This window comes from Podarcis tiliguerta (assembly GCF_965153285.1).
Source record: "Podarcis tiliguerta genome assembly, chromosome: 5".
NCBI lineage: Eukaryota > Metazoa > Chordata > Lepidosauria > Squamata > Lacertidae > Podarcis > Podarcis tiliguerta.
Genome location: NC_139538.1, coordinates 62,096,392 through 62,111,411, shown reverse-complemented (window position 1 = coordinate 62,111,411; position 15,020 = coordinate 62,096,392). Strand labels below are relative to the sequence as shown.

Below are 15,020 nucleotides of genomic sequence, written 5' to 3'. Positions count from 1 at the left end.
ACAGAATGGTCCTGAAAATTTAATTACTGTACTGAAACAGTTTTTCAGGTGTAAAGATTAAAACTCTTCCTGAGTTGTCAAAAGTAGTTTGGCATTATAATACCTTAAAAACTATCAGCATAAACACTGCAATGGAAAGCAGATTTTTTCTCATACTGTGCCAATACACAGATAGGAGCCATAATATAATATATAATATAATATAATATAATATAATATAATATAATATAATATAATATAATATAATTAATATAATATAAAGCAATAATATGAAACCTGCCTGGTTTCTTTTTATTACTGTTTTCCTCCTATGAAGGAACCTGTATGTTTCACCTGAAGACAGAGACAGACTGAATAACAACTGTTTTCTTTTGTTCTCAGAGAATCATGTCATGTTCCTTCTTCCCAGCAGCCAGTTTGATGGAACCCAAAACCTACATAGCACTTAACACAGCCTATTTAAATGCCTGCTACATCACCTCACTTTACATCTTGAGACTGTGTGTGATCAGAGGTAGTCTCACAGGCAATTTCCCCCTCCCCAACCTTCGCTTACCATCTAGCCTGACAAAGAGTTCTGCAGAACCCAAAAGCATGCACACTATTGCCCAAAAATGGATTTTGGAATAATCTTTATGGAGCAGAAGTTGAGTTTCTACATGTGTAATAAGCAAAAACGTGAGATAATAAAATCCATTGTCCTGGGAAAATCCTGTATTCTTCATAACACTTTAAAACAGCAAGTCTTGTTTCTGAATGACACACAGGTATGTTCTGGAAACTCTCTTCTCACACAAACAAGAATATTCTCTGCCTATGAAGTGTGTCAGAACTTCAAGACATACTTTTTGTCCAATGAGCAGTAAATCCAAGCAAAGCTGTCCTTTCTCCTCAAAGTGTTCTATGGCTCACATGCAGACTTTGAAAATGTACAAATATGACTGGAAAAAAGAAGTCATTGTCTTACCCCGAGAGCTGTGAAAAGAATTCTAGCACAAATATATATTGCAGTATGTTTTCCTTATATGCTAGATAGCTTCCATAATCTTTTAGTTTTACAACACTGGGAGGTGGTAAAAAGGATTTGTGAAACAGTTGCATGTACCTTTAAAGTACTAGATAGGAAAGCTACATATGGGCACAATCCTATTTACATCTACTCAGGAGGAAATTCCATTGAGCTCAATGGTACTTACTCCCAGTAAGTAGATCTAAGATTGCAGCCTTAAAATGTGAAGTTTAATCAGCCCTGATTGAATTTATTTTGCATGGGGGAGAGGAAGAATGGGAAGAAGAAGCCAACTAATCTTGCCCATCTAGTGGATAAATCTATAACTCAAACCAGGCCAAGTAAGAGTCAGTAAAGGAAGATCATTTTCACAAGTAACAGTAAACTATAGTTCAGTACTACATGGGCACGTCTGGATTAGCCCGAGCAAAGTATTGGGTTCACACATTCCCCACTCCTCTTCCAGTGCAACTGGGAGATTTTAGTTTCACTTTTTAAAGAGTCCCGCTGAACCAGGGATATTGGTTTAAGTAGCCAGGTGCATAACCCACCATTTTAAATTGGCTTGTTATGAAATCTATTGATGGAAAACAAGGTTTCTTTAAAAGCCAAACAAAACTCAGTCAAAGTCCTGCTCCTGGCTTGTTCAGCTCATCCATGTAGCACCAAACCATAGTTTAGGATGATGTGAGAACATGGTCACTGTGTAAAAGTCTACTTAAGCCAGTAATATATTAAAGGTCTAGGATAAAGCTTTTCTGTCTTTTCCTGCTGGAGTTCAATGTCATATGAGACATCTGAATTGAAAACATTTGGCTTAGGACCAGAAAAACAAAAATACTTTATATTAACTTCTCTTATCCTCTGGAGGCTAACACAGAGACAGGAATTGCAGTTCAGGCATCCATTAGATTTATTTTGTTATATATGTGTTAGTTTCAACTGAAATTCTTTGTATATTACAACTTGCTTGCAAAAATTGATGGGCAGTTGTGCTCCTTTAATTTGTAATGTTATGGTCAGTGGTAAATGTCACTACTATGATAACTCCTCAAAAATATGAAGTGATTGAGTTGAACTGCCATGAGATACAAGAGAAGGGTTTAAGCTTTCTTTAGAATTAATTGCGTGATAAAAACTGGTTGACTGCCTTATATTATACATCTGAATGAGCAAATGAAGTCTGGTGGCTTGCACAGACCCACAACTACAGCTCACCGCAATCTACCACTACACCCCCATAAATTGTCCCTAAAACATTTGCAGGACTATAAAGCCAACATATTTAGTAGGGAAAAGGAGATGATCTATCAAGGATGGCAACTGAATGCCTTAGCATCAGCTTCTTCTATTTAAATTAGCAGGATGGGAAATGCCAGTTGCTTTATTGCCATGTTAGCTAAGGTGGTGTCTTCTGCTTGTTGTGGACTACAAGGCCCATCCATCCCGATCACAGGCCATACTGGCTGGGGCTGATGAGAGCTGTGGCTGATAACCATGTTAGTGACCTCTGCTTTAACATGTGAGTAGATTTTTAAGGACAAGGCAAAGAATGTCTTAGATGGTGGGCAGAAGGAGGGAGCAGGAAAGTGGGATAGCGCTGCTGCTAAAACAGTGACAGGAATCCAGTAGCACTCCGTATGTTGTTGAACATACATCTGGCCCCAGCCAGCATGGCTAACAGTCAAGGATGGTGGGAATCATAGTCCAGCAACCTCTGGAAGGGGCCACCAGTGTCCCCCCACCCGCATGCTAAAAGAATGTTGGCAAGCAAGATGCAGACAGGTTGCAAACTGAATTCGAATGATGTAGGGAATCAAAACTGGTGATTCAGTTAGAGATTCTGGGTGTTGCCCCTTGTGCCTGCCTCCACTAGGCACACAATTCAGTCCTCCAGCACATTTGAGTTTGGCACCCTGCTTTATATATTACTGCCAAATATTTATATAGTGCTGCCAAATATTATCTGCGCAACCCAAGTAGTCAAGGCAAATTGTTTTTCTGAGTGCTGGAGCCTGAGGAGCACAATGAACCACAAAATAAACCCCAAATTGCTGCTGAGTTCTTTAACTGTTCCCCTAATGTTGGCACTTCTTACTATTTCCCATCACATAGGACACCACAGGGACACCACCTCCTATAGTCCCCAGAGAGACAACTCCCAGTGTTTAAGCCGACAGATCACCAATATTTGCTAAGCTTGGACTTCCAATAAGAGGCAATTTTTTTTTTTTTACTTTCCTCATTTCAAATGGACAAAAGCACAAAAGAAAACTAAGCATTTCAAGCATGTTTTGTTATTTGTACGGAGGTGGTAAATCTGCGTCTCAGCTGTACAATTTCACACTGGGAGCTCACATGACTGGATCTTTTACAAAGAGACAATTGCATACAGAAAACGAGCATGTCAGAGAGAAGCTTTTCTCCTGACATGCTAGTTCTCCATGTGCAGATGTGTTTGCATGAAAGAGTATTTAATCAATCAGTCAATCAATCAATCAATCAATCAATCACTTGAAGCTGTACATATTAATCAACAATATATCAGATTTGATAGCTGAAGAGGACTGTTATGGTGAGTGTATGAAATCAACATTTACAGAGAAGGAGGAGAAATTCAGTATTAGTGCTGGGTGCTGACATTAATCCTGTGTCTCTGCCTTTTCTTCTCTTACTAGAGCAACAGCTTATGCCCGATACTAAAACAGTACAGTTCATCTCTGATCCTCCTTCTTAACATATAAAGATTCATACAGTCTCAAGTACTGGGGAGTGAGGAAAACTGACAGGATCCCACCAGTCAGGGGCCCTCAAGCCTCTGTGTGAAGAATGGGTCTCATTCAGTCTAGTGCTGTAACAGCCAAATAGTTTACAGAACACAAAAACACACAATAAAGGCAGATGTTTAGAAACTCCCATACTATGTATTAGCTCTGTATCACCATCTTTAAGATTCCCACCCCCGCCTCTTTTCGAGACAACATAAAATAGTCACCGATGAAAAAGTACAGAAATATTATATTACTACCAGTATATTTACTACCAGTTTAGGGTGATATTTTTCAATAAGCTTACCCATCCTTAATTCATATCATAAATATCAGTCTGTGAAACTATAGCAACATAAATAGTCTCTTCCATGTATATCTTCAACAATATATGTTAAGTTACAGACTCTGGCAATCCTTTGCAATGTAATAGTAAAAATAAATTTTTTTAATTGTATAAAGTGATAAAAATAAATGTAGAAATATAGCAAAATGCTGCTTTAGGGATACACTTGCCTTCATGCTTGTATGGTAGACAACAGGGATAGAGAGAGAGTATATTATCAAACCCTCCAATTAAGTCATTAATGCATTGAGGCTTAGTTTTCTAACAATTCTGAAGTGAGCAGATTCAGTAAAGCTGTCATTCAAGTTTGAGTCACAGTGTAAGAACTTTGCTTTCGCTACTTAGAATAGGACAACTTGTCACAGTTACTGTAATTTTTCAGAACTGCCATAATGTTTAAGATAGTAAACAGTTCAATTTATCAGAATGGGTAAGTTACTATGTTAGTCATGTAGTCTTGATTGCTTAAATTCCTAAAATACAGTACATATTGTAAGTTCCAGTAAAGTACACTGACATAACCATTAAAAAAAATCAAACTGAGCTATTTTAACTACAACAGTATGCAACATAAAGTAAGCAAATAACTTTATTAGGATTTCTTTCATATATATAACAGAAATTACCTAGACATTTTATATGGAATACACAATTTTTTTGATGAGGCAAACATGAACAAAATCTTTCAGAAGTAATCTAAATCTGATTCTGTAACAATGTTTCAATACAACTGCAGTATGAAACCTCAAAATCATACACAGATTTTCAGCTATCATGTTAGACTCACAGCAGAAATCCATTTCATCCTCCAAGTAAACACAAGTCTATTATTACATGCAGCTTACTTAATATTAAATTTTAATGAATAGATTGGTTGTTCGAATTGCTAGCATTTTAAAACCATGCCTCATTAAAAAGGTTTCTAATGCAAGAAGTTTAATTCTGCAATTGTACTATGATTATACAGCCAGATTGAGAACCAGTAACCAGATACTTGCAGCAAACATATTTAAAATTGGCAATAAACGACATAAAGATAATATAAACTCAAACACAAACTGGCTTTAAGGCCAGCAATGAACTAGGAAACAATAAAAGCATTTCTGTGTACAGAGTTTAGCAATTAGTTAGAAAGGAAGAACCTTGTTTAAGAAAGACCCGTTTATTACTTTTGAACACATTAATAAATCTTGATATAAACACAAAGCATGTTTCAATGAAAACAGCATCCTGCTTATTACTGCAAAAGGTCTTAGAAAAACATACTCTTCTGCTGTTTAAAGGCAGTTATGTAATTTGTACTATGAAACAAAACCTTCAGTTACAATGAATGAACCATACCTTCTGCAGTCTAAGTATCCACAGCCTGCTGAACCAAATCACATCCACTTGAAGCAAAAGCTACATCGGATATGGAATGCAAGAGCAAACACACACACCAAGAAGCCCAAACAAGCCAACTGTATTCAGCTATACAGGATGACAGTCTGCTCTCGTCTCAAGAGGCTATGTCTAAGAGCCTGTACAGAAAGTAATGTGTAGTGCCAAATCTAATCCTTTTGCTGAATTTCACATGCTGCTGCTTCACCTCTTCAGTTCCTAGTTTCTCAACAGTCCCATTTTTTAAAAAACACACCCACAAACAAACCTGTAAAAGCCACACAGAGAAAGAAAATCTGGATCATATCACTTGCTGAGACATTTCTGGACCTGGCATATCTGGTGCTATTTTAATTTCTGCAAATTGAATATTTTTTTAAAATAAAACTGAAAATGCCAGTTCAGATATAATTATAGTATAGCATGAATTCCTGCAAAGCACAATCTTCTCAAGAGGCTTAATACTTGATCTCACTGGGTTATTTTAATTAGTAATTGTTCACAAGACCTATACCTGATATGTTTTTAGGTGTCCTCAAGGGAAGTAATGGTTTAAAACAAAACAGCGGAGGCTATCTCCAATGCCCAAGTTCCCCAAATCCTAAAAATATAGTGACACTTCTGCCAACTTCTGAGGACAAACTTCCTCAGCACAAGCAATGTGAAGAATCGTGGCAATAGGCAGTGACCCTCCAAGGCCCATGACAGCCTAGAATCATAGAATTATAAGAAGGAAGGGACCCAGGGGGTCATCTAGTCTAACCCCCTGCAATGCAAGAATCCTGCCCACCGCCACCCCTGGGTGGTCTTGAACCACCAACCTTCTGGTTTAACAGCCAGATGGACATGAATTTAGGCATGTCAGAAAGGGAGGTGGGACTCTGCTTAACACACAACACTGCAAGTTCAGGGTTTCTGTTTAGGCAGAGAGATACGAACAACCTCACTCACCAGTCCATAATTCAGAGGACACAAGAATTGCACAAGTTCACCTTTATGATGTTATCTTCCTTTGCTTCTTCAACCAACGTCACTTTTTTTTACCCCATGAGAGAAATCTAGGCTGCAGCCCTGTTCCAAAATATTTAGCAATATGAAGCTACTTCATTAAAACTGACCTTGCAGTTACAGTGGAATGACTAAGAGAGAGACTGATATGCATGAGTAATAACTGCTGCTTGTAACAAAAGAAACCAAGTAGAGTTACAGAGAAAAGCAGCACAGATAAGCCTTTTGAATGGTATCCAATAAATGTCAGGCATTGTTTGGGGGTGAGGATGGGGGTAGACCAGGGGACGATGACGACTAAGCTCTGGCTCTTTTGTGGTGGGTCCTGGGCCTCCTGCCCCCTTCTCCCCTTTTAAAAGTTAAATAAACCTTTGTTTATTCTAGGGCAGCTGGGAGCACTGCAAAGCACCATGCTATTGAGATCCCACCCAGCCGCCACCTTAATTTGCCAGAAGCATCTATACGTATACATTAGTAGAGGCAAATCTTATATAAATTTGTGACATGGTAGTATGCTCCCAGTCTTTTAATTACTTAGCAATGACCCTATTCATCATATGTAAGCTTAGAGTTAATACAGCAACCCTATACATGTTTACTCAGAAGTAAGTCCATTGAGCTTAATGGGTCTAAATCTCAGGGAAATGTGCAAAGGACTGCAGCCAAAGGAAAAAATGTGGTCTGCAGTGCTCCATTAGCTGCAATAAATAAAGGATAAAAAATTTGGGAACATGCAATCAAACACTTCTTAAATGGCTAGTCTGTAAAGATACAGGATATCTTTTGTAAACCACTTAGAGGTTTTCCTACAATCAAACAGTATATAAATTTTGCTACATAAATAAATAAATCTGCACTTGAAGGGATACAGTGTCAGGAGGCGCAACATACAAAGGCATACCTTCTAGTTGAGACTAAGGTTTCTTTAAAACAAAAACTTTGAGGAATTATACTGAAGCACTGTTGAAGCTAAGTGAGTGTGGATCTGAGTACATGACTGGTAGCCCCAAGATTTTACAAATATCTTCTTTCATTTTTTTTAAAAGGTGGGATATAATAAGCACTTCAAAACCTATTATGTGTTAGTAAAATTAGAACTGTCCATAAGAACAATCCATTATCATAGAATTGTAGAGTTGGAAGGGATTCCAAGAGTCATCTAGTCTAAGTAACTTCTTGCAATGCAAGAATCTCAACTAGATCATACATGACAGACAACCTCTGCTTTAAAACCTCCAAGGAAGGCGAGTCCACCACCTCTCGTGAGAGTCTGTTTCACTCTGAAACAGCTCTTACTGTCAGAAAATTCTTCTTGATGTCTAGTTGGAATCTCCTTTTCTTGTAACTTGAAGCCATTGGTTCCAGTCCTAGCCTCTAGAGCCGGAGAAAACAAGCTTCCTCCAACCTTCATGTGACGGCCCTTGAGATATTTAGAGACGGCTATCATACCTCCCCTCAGTCATTTCTTTACGAAGCTAAGCATGCTCAGTTCCCTCAGCTGTTCCTCATGAGGCTTGGTTTCAATACCTTTTTATCATCTTGGTTGCCCTCTTCTACACATATTCCAGCTTGTCAGTATGTGGTGCCCAGAACTGGACATGGTACTCCAGGTTTTAAGGCTCTGTACAAACTAACAAGAAACTGAGAAGAGAATTTCATGGTATTAGTCACTTTTTGACCATTAGTACTTCCCAGACTGCTTGTATGCAACCATGTGCCCGATGAAAAGATGGGAATGACGTCCAGGCAAATTTGCAGTGGTATTGTATCCAAACCTAGAGAAGTCTTTTTTGGTGTCAAGGGGAGGAATAATCTATGGCTGTGTACACATTACCATTTACTCTGGCTCCAATGCACTCCCCAACCCTGGTGTTTGAAGCACATGGCATTAACTACTATCAGAAATACTGCCGATAGATGCATTTTCCCTCAAAAGAACTTCCACCTGGTTTGAAAAACAAGCCACCACATTTTGCAGTTATCTGAGGTGTGCACACTTGAGGCAGCTGTGGCACATGCGCAGACAGCTTCATTATTACGAGTTGGAGAGGCTACAGGCACAGGGAAACTACACAGGTGAAGACATCCTGTTTTCTTCTCTGGTGTGCACAGAAGCATGCAAATACAAGAAATGCAGCACTGTGTTTTAAGCCACTAATGTTGATAGCCTATGTTAGTGGGGAAATGTGCTAGTGATTTCTATTGACTTATGTATACTGTCTATAGCACCTGCCCTGTGCTGCAAGCTGAACAAGGTTTGGTGTGAAGTTTTCCAGGGGCAAGCAAATATGGTTTTAGATAGCTAACATGCATACTAAGCTATTTTCGCTATGCCCCAAATATACAGTGGTACCTTGGTTCTCAAACTTAATCAGTTCCGGAAGCCTGTTCCAAAACCAAAGCATTCCAAAACCAAGGCGCACTTTCCCATAGAAAGTACTGTAATGCAAAATGGATCAATCTGTTCCAGACTTTTTAAAAACAACTCCTAAAACAGCAATTTAACATGAATTTTACTATCTAACGAGACCATGGATCCATAAATGAAAGCAATAAACAATGTACTGCACCCACACAATTAATCAGTAGCTGAACTGGGTTCCACACAGTCACACAGAAAAAAGAGCCACAAAAGCAAAAACACAAAATAAATAGCAAAAACAGACAGACCTCAGCGTAACACTCAAAACAGAGCATGTTCAGCTTCCAAAAAAAGTTCGCAGACCAGAAAACTTACCTCCGGGTATTGCAGTGTTTGGGTTTCAAGTTGTTTGAGAACCAAGGTACCACAGTATGAGGGAGGAATTATTCATCATGCAACTAGCATGAGGATACCCTTTGCTGCCCACTTTTTATGTTCTCTCTTCTCTCAGCAACAATATGAAGCAGAGGAGACACGATCGGCAACACACCAGCCCTAGAGCAACAAAATTACGGCAGCTGTGGGAGAGCCAATCAGGGTGCAGGTGGCTTAGTAGCAGGGCCTAGATGGCCCCATTAAGTCTGATAGCTTTCACATGAAGGGGCGGGGAAGCAAGGAAAGTATCTCTCAGGATTCTTGCCCTATTCCTGTGGTCCTGAAAAGCCTTCAGCTTGTTACATTAATACTTTAAAAGGCAACTGGGCAGAGTTGTTTGCTTGTTTGGGGTGAGTGGGGGGTTAAGGCAAATACCACTGACAGGGAGTTACATTAAGAAAATGAAGTGGGGAACTCTTGAACCATAATTCCAGCAACTAAGAGGTTTTACTCCATTCCCATCTCCAGCACCAAAGACACTAATTATAAGAAAGGATGGAAGCAATATTTTTGTTATTGCAACTCCCTGCCACTTTCCAAAAACCATTTTAATCCTAAAATATTCAAGGAATTCATGAATACATAGTATTCTGAGATAAGGACATGGTGAAAAAAAAGTTGAAGTAAGGGTATGAAGATTTTCGCTGGCATTCCTAACTTAAAAGTTTTACTACACCACTTATATTTTCCATCTAACCAGCTGGACACTTCCTTCTGGATGTAGGTTATTTCGGCCTTGGCAGATGAATAAAAAGAGTTCATTTTATGAGCAGTCAGAAGAATGACTCAGGCTGAAAAACAATGACGGTCTTGGAAAGGCTCTTTTTTTGCCTCAGTTTTGTAAGCAGCTCATAGATTCTCATTATTTTGATTAAGCAGTGTATAAATCTTGCTAAATAAATAAGCATTCTGGAGATGTAAGGCACAAGAGGTCTCATTTTAGGACTCCCAATGGTGGTACCCAATTAACCTTTGTTTCTGTGGCATGAATCAGTGTTGATGTTGGCACAGTGCTGGATTGGCTCTGCCAGTGCATTTGTACCATGCTGAGCTTGCTACCACCTTTCCCCTCAGTGGTGAAGCGTGGGTTGCCAGCACCCGGGGCAAGGCAAGTAATTTGCGCCCCCTACCTGTGGATTTGCACCCCCTAACCCGTGGATTTGCGCCCCCTAACACTAACCCCCAGATGTTGCGCCCGGTGAGGCCGGCCCCCCTGCACCCCCCACGCTACACCACTGTTTCCCCTCTGCTCCCCAGTAAGCAGCAGTGATGTGCCTGACTGAAGGACTGTCAGGTGAGAGGTGGTGATGCGCCATACTCTTCTGCTACTGCTGGTAGCTTTCCAGCATGGGTGTAGCGGGGGGGGGGGGGAGAAGCTGCCCCCCCCCCAATAAAGTAAATGAATAAAAATATTTAACTGACCAACTGCATCACAAATAACTCGGTTCTGCCCCCCCCCCAATACAATGCCTGCCCGCCTTAAAACAAATCCTGGCTACACCCATGCTTTCCAGAGAGTGGAACTGCTAGCTTGCTTCATTCTGTGCAACAGTTATAGATTTGAGGCAATCAGGTGACACCAAGAATTCTGCATAGTCCAATAAAGACTTCTTGTCAGTCTGGCACAGACCAAATTCTCACCCCACCTATCTGCTTTCTGGTTCACTTGCATACTGCCACATCTAAAAGTAAAGGAACTGGAAGTTTAAGAAGTTTAATTTTCTTTGCTTTACTAGATTTCCAGTCCCTATCCATAATTCTTCAGCTCACATAAGCACTAGAGCAAGTCTGGGAAATGTCAGCCCTCCAGGCCTCTCTATCTGACTCTAAGGCCTCTCCCAAGCCACACACAAACCTCAACCACAACCTTAATCAGACCAGCATACATACTATGCTTGAGTGTTTTTATCAGGCTAGCTGAAGGATAAAGACGGGTGTGTGAGTGTATGCTGAAAGAAGACAACTTGCACAAAGGTAAAATTTATATTTGCCACTTTGGTTACTTTGCCTCTGGCTTGTGAGCTCTGGAATGTTGCCCAGAAAGGGGGGGGGGGAGTTCCCCATCTCTGCATTAAAGGCAGAAGGAGACCCAACTGTCAGTGACAATGGCCAGGATTTAATGCTGGTGCACAAACAAGCTTAACAAGGTGGACACAAACAATAGTTTCTGGTTCTGGTGTAACAACAAACTATGGTTTGCCAAAAAAAACCTAGGAAGTAACTACTTTGAGCACACAGGAAGGACAGTGTGCAAGCCCAAGGCTGTTTCCAAGGTCATTTCTGTCATGTGAACTGAGTTGGTGCATTAAGGTTTAAAATGTTTACCTTCAAAATCTAACAGAGTATGGTTTAAATGCTTCACATATGGGCCAACTACCATAACTGCAGCCTTTAAAGACTGGTAATAAGGAAACTGGCCTATGCTACCACAGTTTTTCCCTGGTGGAAGTAACCCTGATACCATCTAGCACGAGGACTGCTTTAGTCTCTTAAGCTCCTTTAATATGCTATGATCCACCTTACAATACAGCCAATCTGTTCTTGGCAGCCCTAGTGAAACCAAAAGTATATCAGGTTTGTTCAAACACAGTTTAAGTGCTTTCCTGGCATATAAACAATGACATTCCCTTTCTTCTTTGCAAACTTGCAGCTTGGGCAGGAGGATAGTAACAGGCTATTTAGACATTATGAAATTTGATGTTTGCTGTGGGAGTGACCTCGTGACTTGTACTCAATATCATCTAGTCCCTAAAGATACGGCTCTGAACATGCTATTCTTTCAATGAACCTGCCTATCATCCTAATTAAATACAGGAGCCAGAATCCAAAGAGCTGTGGACCTATTTCTGTGTGTCCAAGGGGGATCCAGGGTTGTGTTTCTCCCAATGGCATATTCATACACAATTTGTGATATGGTGTTGTTTGTGGTGAGGTATGCTGGACAGAATGAACAAAATTCAATGACTCTGATCTTCAGCCCCATGTCCTCCTTGAGGACGTTTGCCCTGCTGTATATGACACTGTGGTGTAATAATGCCTAATTTTTGGGATTTAAGATGGAGAGATATGGGTGGGTATAGCAACCTTTGACTTAATTGGAATATAGCCTACTGAACCATATCTATATTGCGACCCACTTGCTCCTCTAGCCCAGTCCATGCAGCCCCCCTGAAGACTGCCCACCAGAGAATGTGGCCCTCAACCCCAGTGCTTTAGGTTCCTACCTTCTCCCATCCCCTACATGCACTCCAGTTCCATCCTTTATTTAATGTGGCAACCAAAGGGTTAATCTTGAACTCTGCAGGATATGTAGCAGGCTGTTACAGGTGCAATTCATTGGTAAAAGTGAATTCCCAGCGTAAGGCTGTCCTTGGTTTGTGCTATGTATCTTCTCTGCAAACTAAGCCCATATATCCCAGCTTGATCACTGAGATCCTCTGCAGGAAACATCATTTGTTGCTGCTCAGGTTGGTGAGGCTCATTTGACAACAACAAGAAACCAAGCCTTTAGTGTCATCAGCTTGGTCCTGTAGAATACTCTGCCAACAGAGATTCAACAGGCACCTTCTGTGCCAACTTTTTTGTGCTTGCTGAAAACTTTTCTATTCCACCCGGCCTATGCAAAAAATTAACCAATAAACAATGGTTAACCAGTGTGTAGTTTTGATTTTTTAAAAACGATTTTATTGCCGTAAACCACTTTGATTCTAACTGGTGTACCTTCAAGGGTATTTCTATTTCAACTGCAAAGCAAAGGTCATGAACCCTCTCTCATGGGAAAATACTGGCTTAGATCAGACAGTCCTCCAAACCATGCTTCTCTTGGTTTCTACTCTCCTAATTGATTATTTTATCTCCTGAAGCCACTGTAGCCAATTACTCTGTGTCTTTCCCATCAACACTGGATACAAATGAAATCTTGCCACCAGAGTGAAAGAAACATATGGATAGAATATTATTATTATTATTATTTGCAAAATGTAACACATTTAGCAAGCAAGCAAGCAAGCAAGCAAGCAAGCAAGCAAGCAAACAAACATCTTATAAAGTCTGATGCCCAATCACTATCTGGGAAATATCAAATGTTTATCAAATTAAGATCCCCATTCAACAAGATGCAGGCAAGACAAACGTGAAAGGTTTTCATTCAAAAGACAAAAAGTTACCCAAATAATTTTCATTATGAGATTGACTGCTGAAAGCTAGAGCAACGAAGAACAGAAGCAGCAGAGACAGCAAGGCTGCTGTTGTTTCATCTGCTGTTGTGTTTTACAGTCTAGTTTTAGTATTGCTGCTACTATTGTTGAGATTTTTAAAACTGTGTTTTGGCTGTATTGTGCCATTTTATCATTTATTATTCAGACTGCCTTGAGCAGGCTTTGGCATTAAAAAATATGAGGCTAATATTGCATCAAATAAATAAAATATTGACGGTTTAGAAACACTTGTAAAACTACACTGTGTGCTTTCCCTCTCTCCAGCCTCGGAAAGATTTAAAGTGATTTAAAGAAACTTGCAGATGCATAGAAAGCTGGAGCCATATCTTAGGGTTGGTGGAACCTGGATTCTCAAACAGCTTAATTTACGAACAAATCGACTTCTGAACTCCACAAACCCGGAAGTAAGTGTTCTGGTTTGCGAACATTTTTCGGAAGCCAAACATCCGACGTAGCTTGAGTACAGGAGGCTTCTGCAGCCAATCGGAAGCCGTACCTTGGTTTTCGAATGGTTTCAGGACTTGAACAGACTTCCAGAATGGATTAAGTTCATGAACCAAGGTACCACTGTATTTCAAAAAGTAAAAACTAGTTGTTGTTGTTTTTACAAAAACTCCCACAGTTTTTCAATTTTAAGATCCAGGACAAAGTGTCACATTTTGGAAACACCCCCCCCCCCCGGCCGGATGTCAATTCTGCCTTTGAAATCCCTGTAATGTCTGGGAAATGGCAGCCCTACCATGCTTTGAATACAGAACTTTCAACGCTTAGCTTCTCCACTTTTAAAAGGATCTAAGCCAAGGCCAACGAAAGACCTCGGTCTGAAATCATTAATTAACTGCTGCCAGTGAGGGTAGACTGGGAAGCTGGGTGAGTGAGTAAGGGAGTGATGACGGTGTTGGCATTGCCAGAAACCTGGGCAAAAGTGCATTTCTGGCAGTGGGATTAAGCAAGACTGTTTTATTTTCATTATCATATCTTTGAAAACGCTTGGGTTGTTTGAGGTTTGCTTCCCTTGCTCAGAATAAAGCCAGCTACAAAAGAAATGCTGAAAGTTTTATTCAGTCTCCACCTGCTGGCCAGAAATTGAAATTTCAACAACCCAAGACCGAGAACAAAAACCATAAGAAGTGTATATTGCTAAAGAGTATTGCTAAAAGAAAGCAAAAAAAAGTGTAACTGAGGATTCCAATACTGCAGCCACAACTGCAGTCAGCTATTTTCAAAATACTAATAAAAATCCCCTAAACTGAAGAGGTATTTGAATATTGGTTCATAACCTTTAAGGAGAATATTCAGGTATCCACACAGAGAGAAGGAAATACCTGTGTAACATACATACTGTGTATATGGCGTTCATTGTTTGTTAAGTATTTTTATATTATCTCAAACTTAGTTTTATAATTTAAGCCACTTTTGTTAAATCTGGACAAGGGTTTGTGTCACTATGGGATCCTAAGAAAATGTCACTATTCTCTTTTGGCTCGCTAGTTAC

General features: G+C 39.9%; 1 protein-coding gene across 7 annotated transcripts in view; it reads right to left on the bottom strand.

The window, feature by feature from the left end:
• The window catches only part of PLCE1 (phospholipase C epsilon 1), a 127,673-nt gene that overhangs the window by 76,965 nt on the left and 35,688 nt on the right, over nt 1–15,020 (bottom strand). Inside the window, exon 1 of one of the 7 annotated variants that reach the window (XM_083443658.1) lies at nt 5,465–5,777. The exons of 5 other annotated variants lie outside the window; for them this stretch is intronic. The gene's annotated coding sequence lies outside the window, so the exon portion shown is untranslated. Of the gene's footprint in view, nt 1–5,464; nt 5,778–15,020 lie in introns of those variants that run through there. One more of the 7 variants, XM_083443656.1, reaches the window with a different exon arrangement.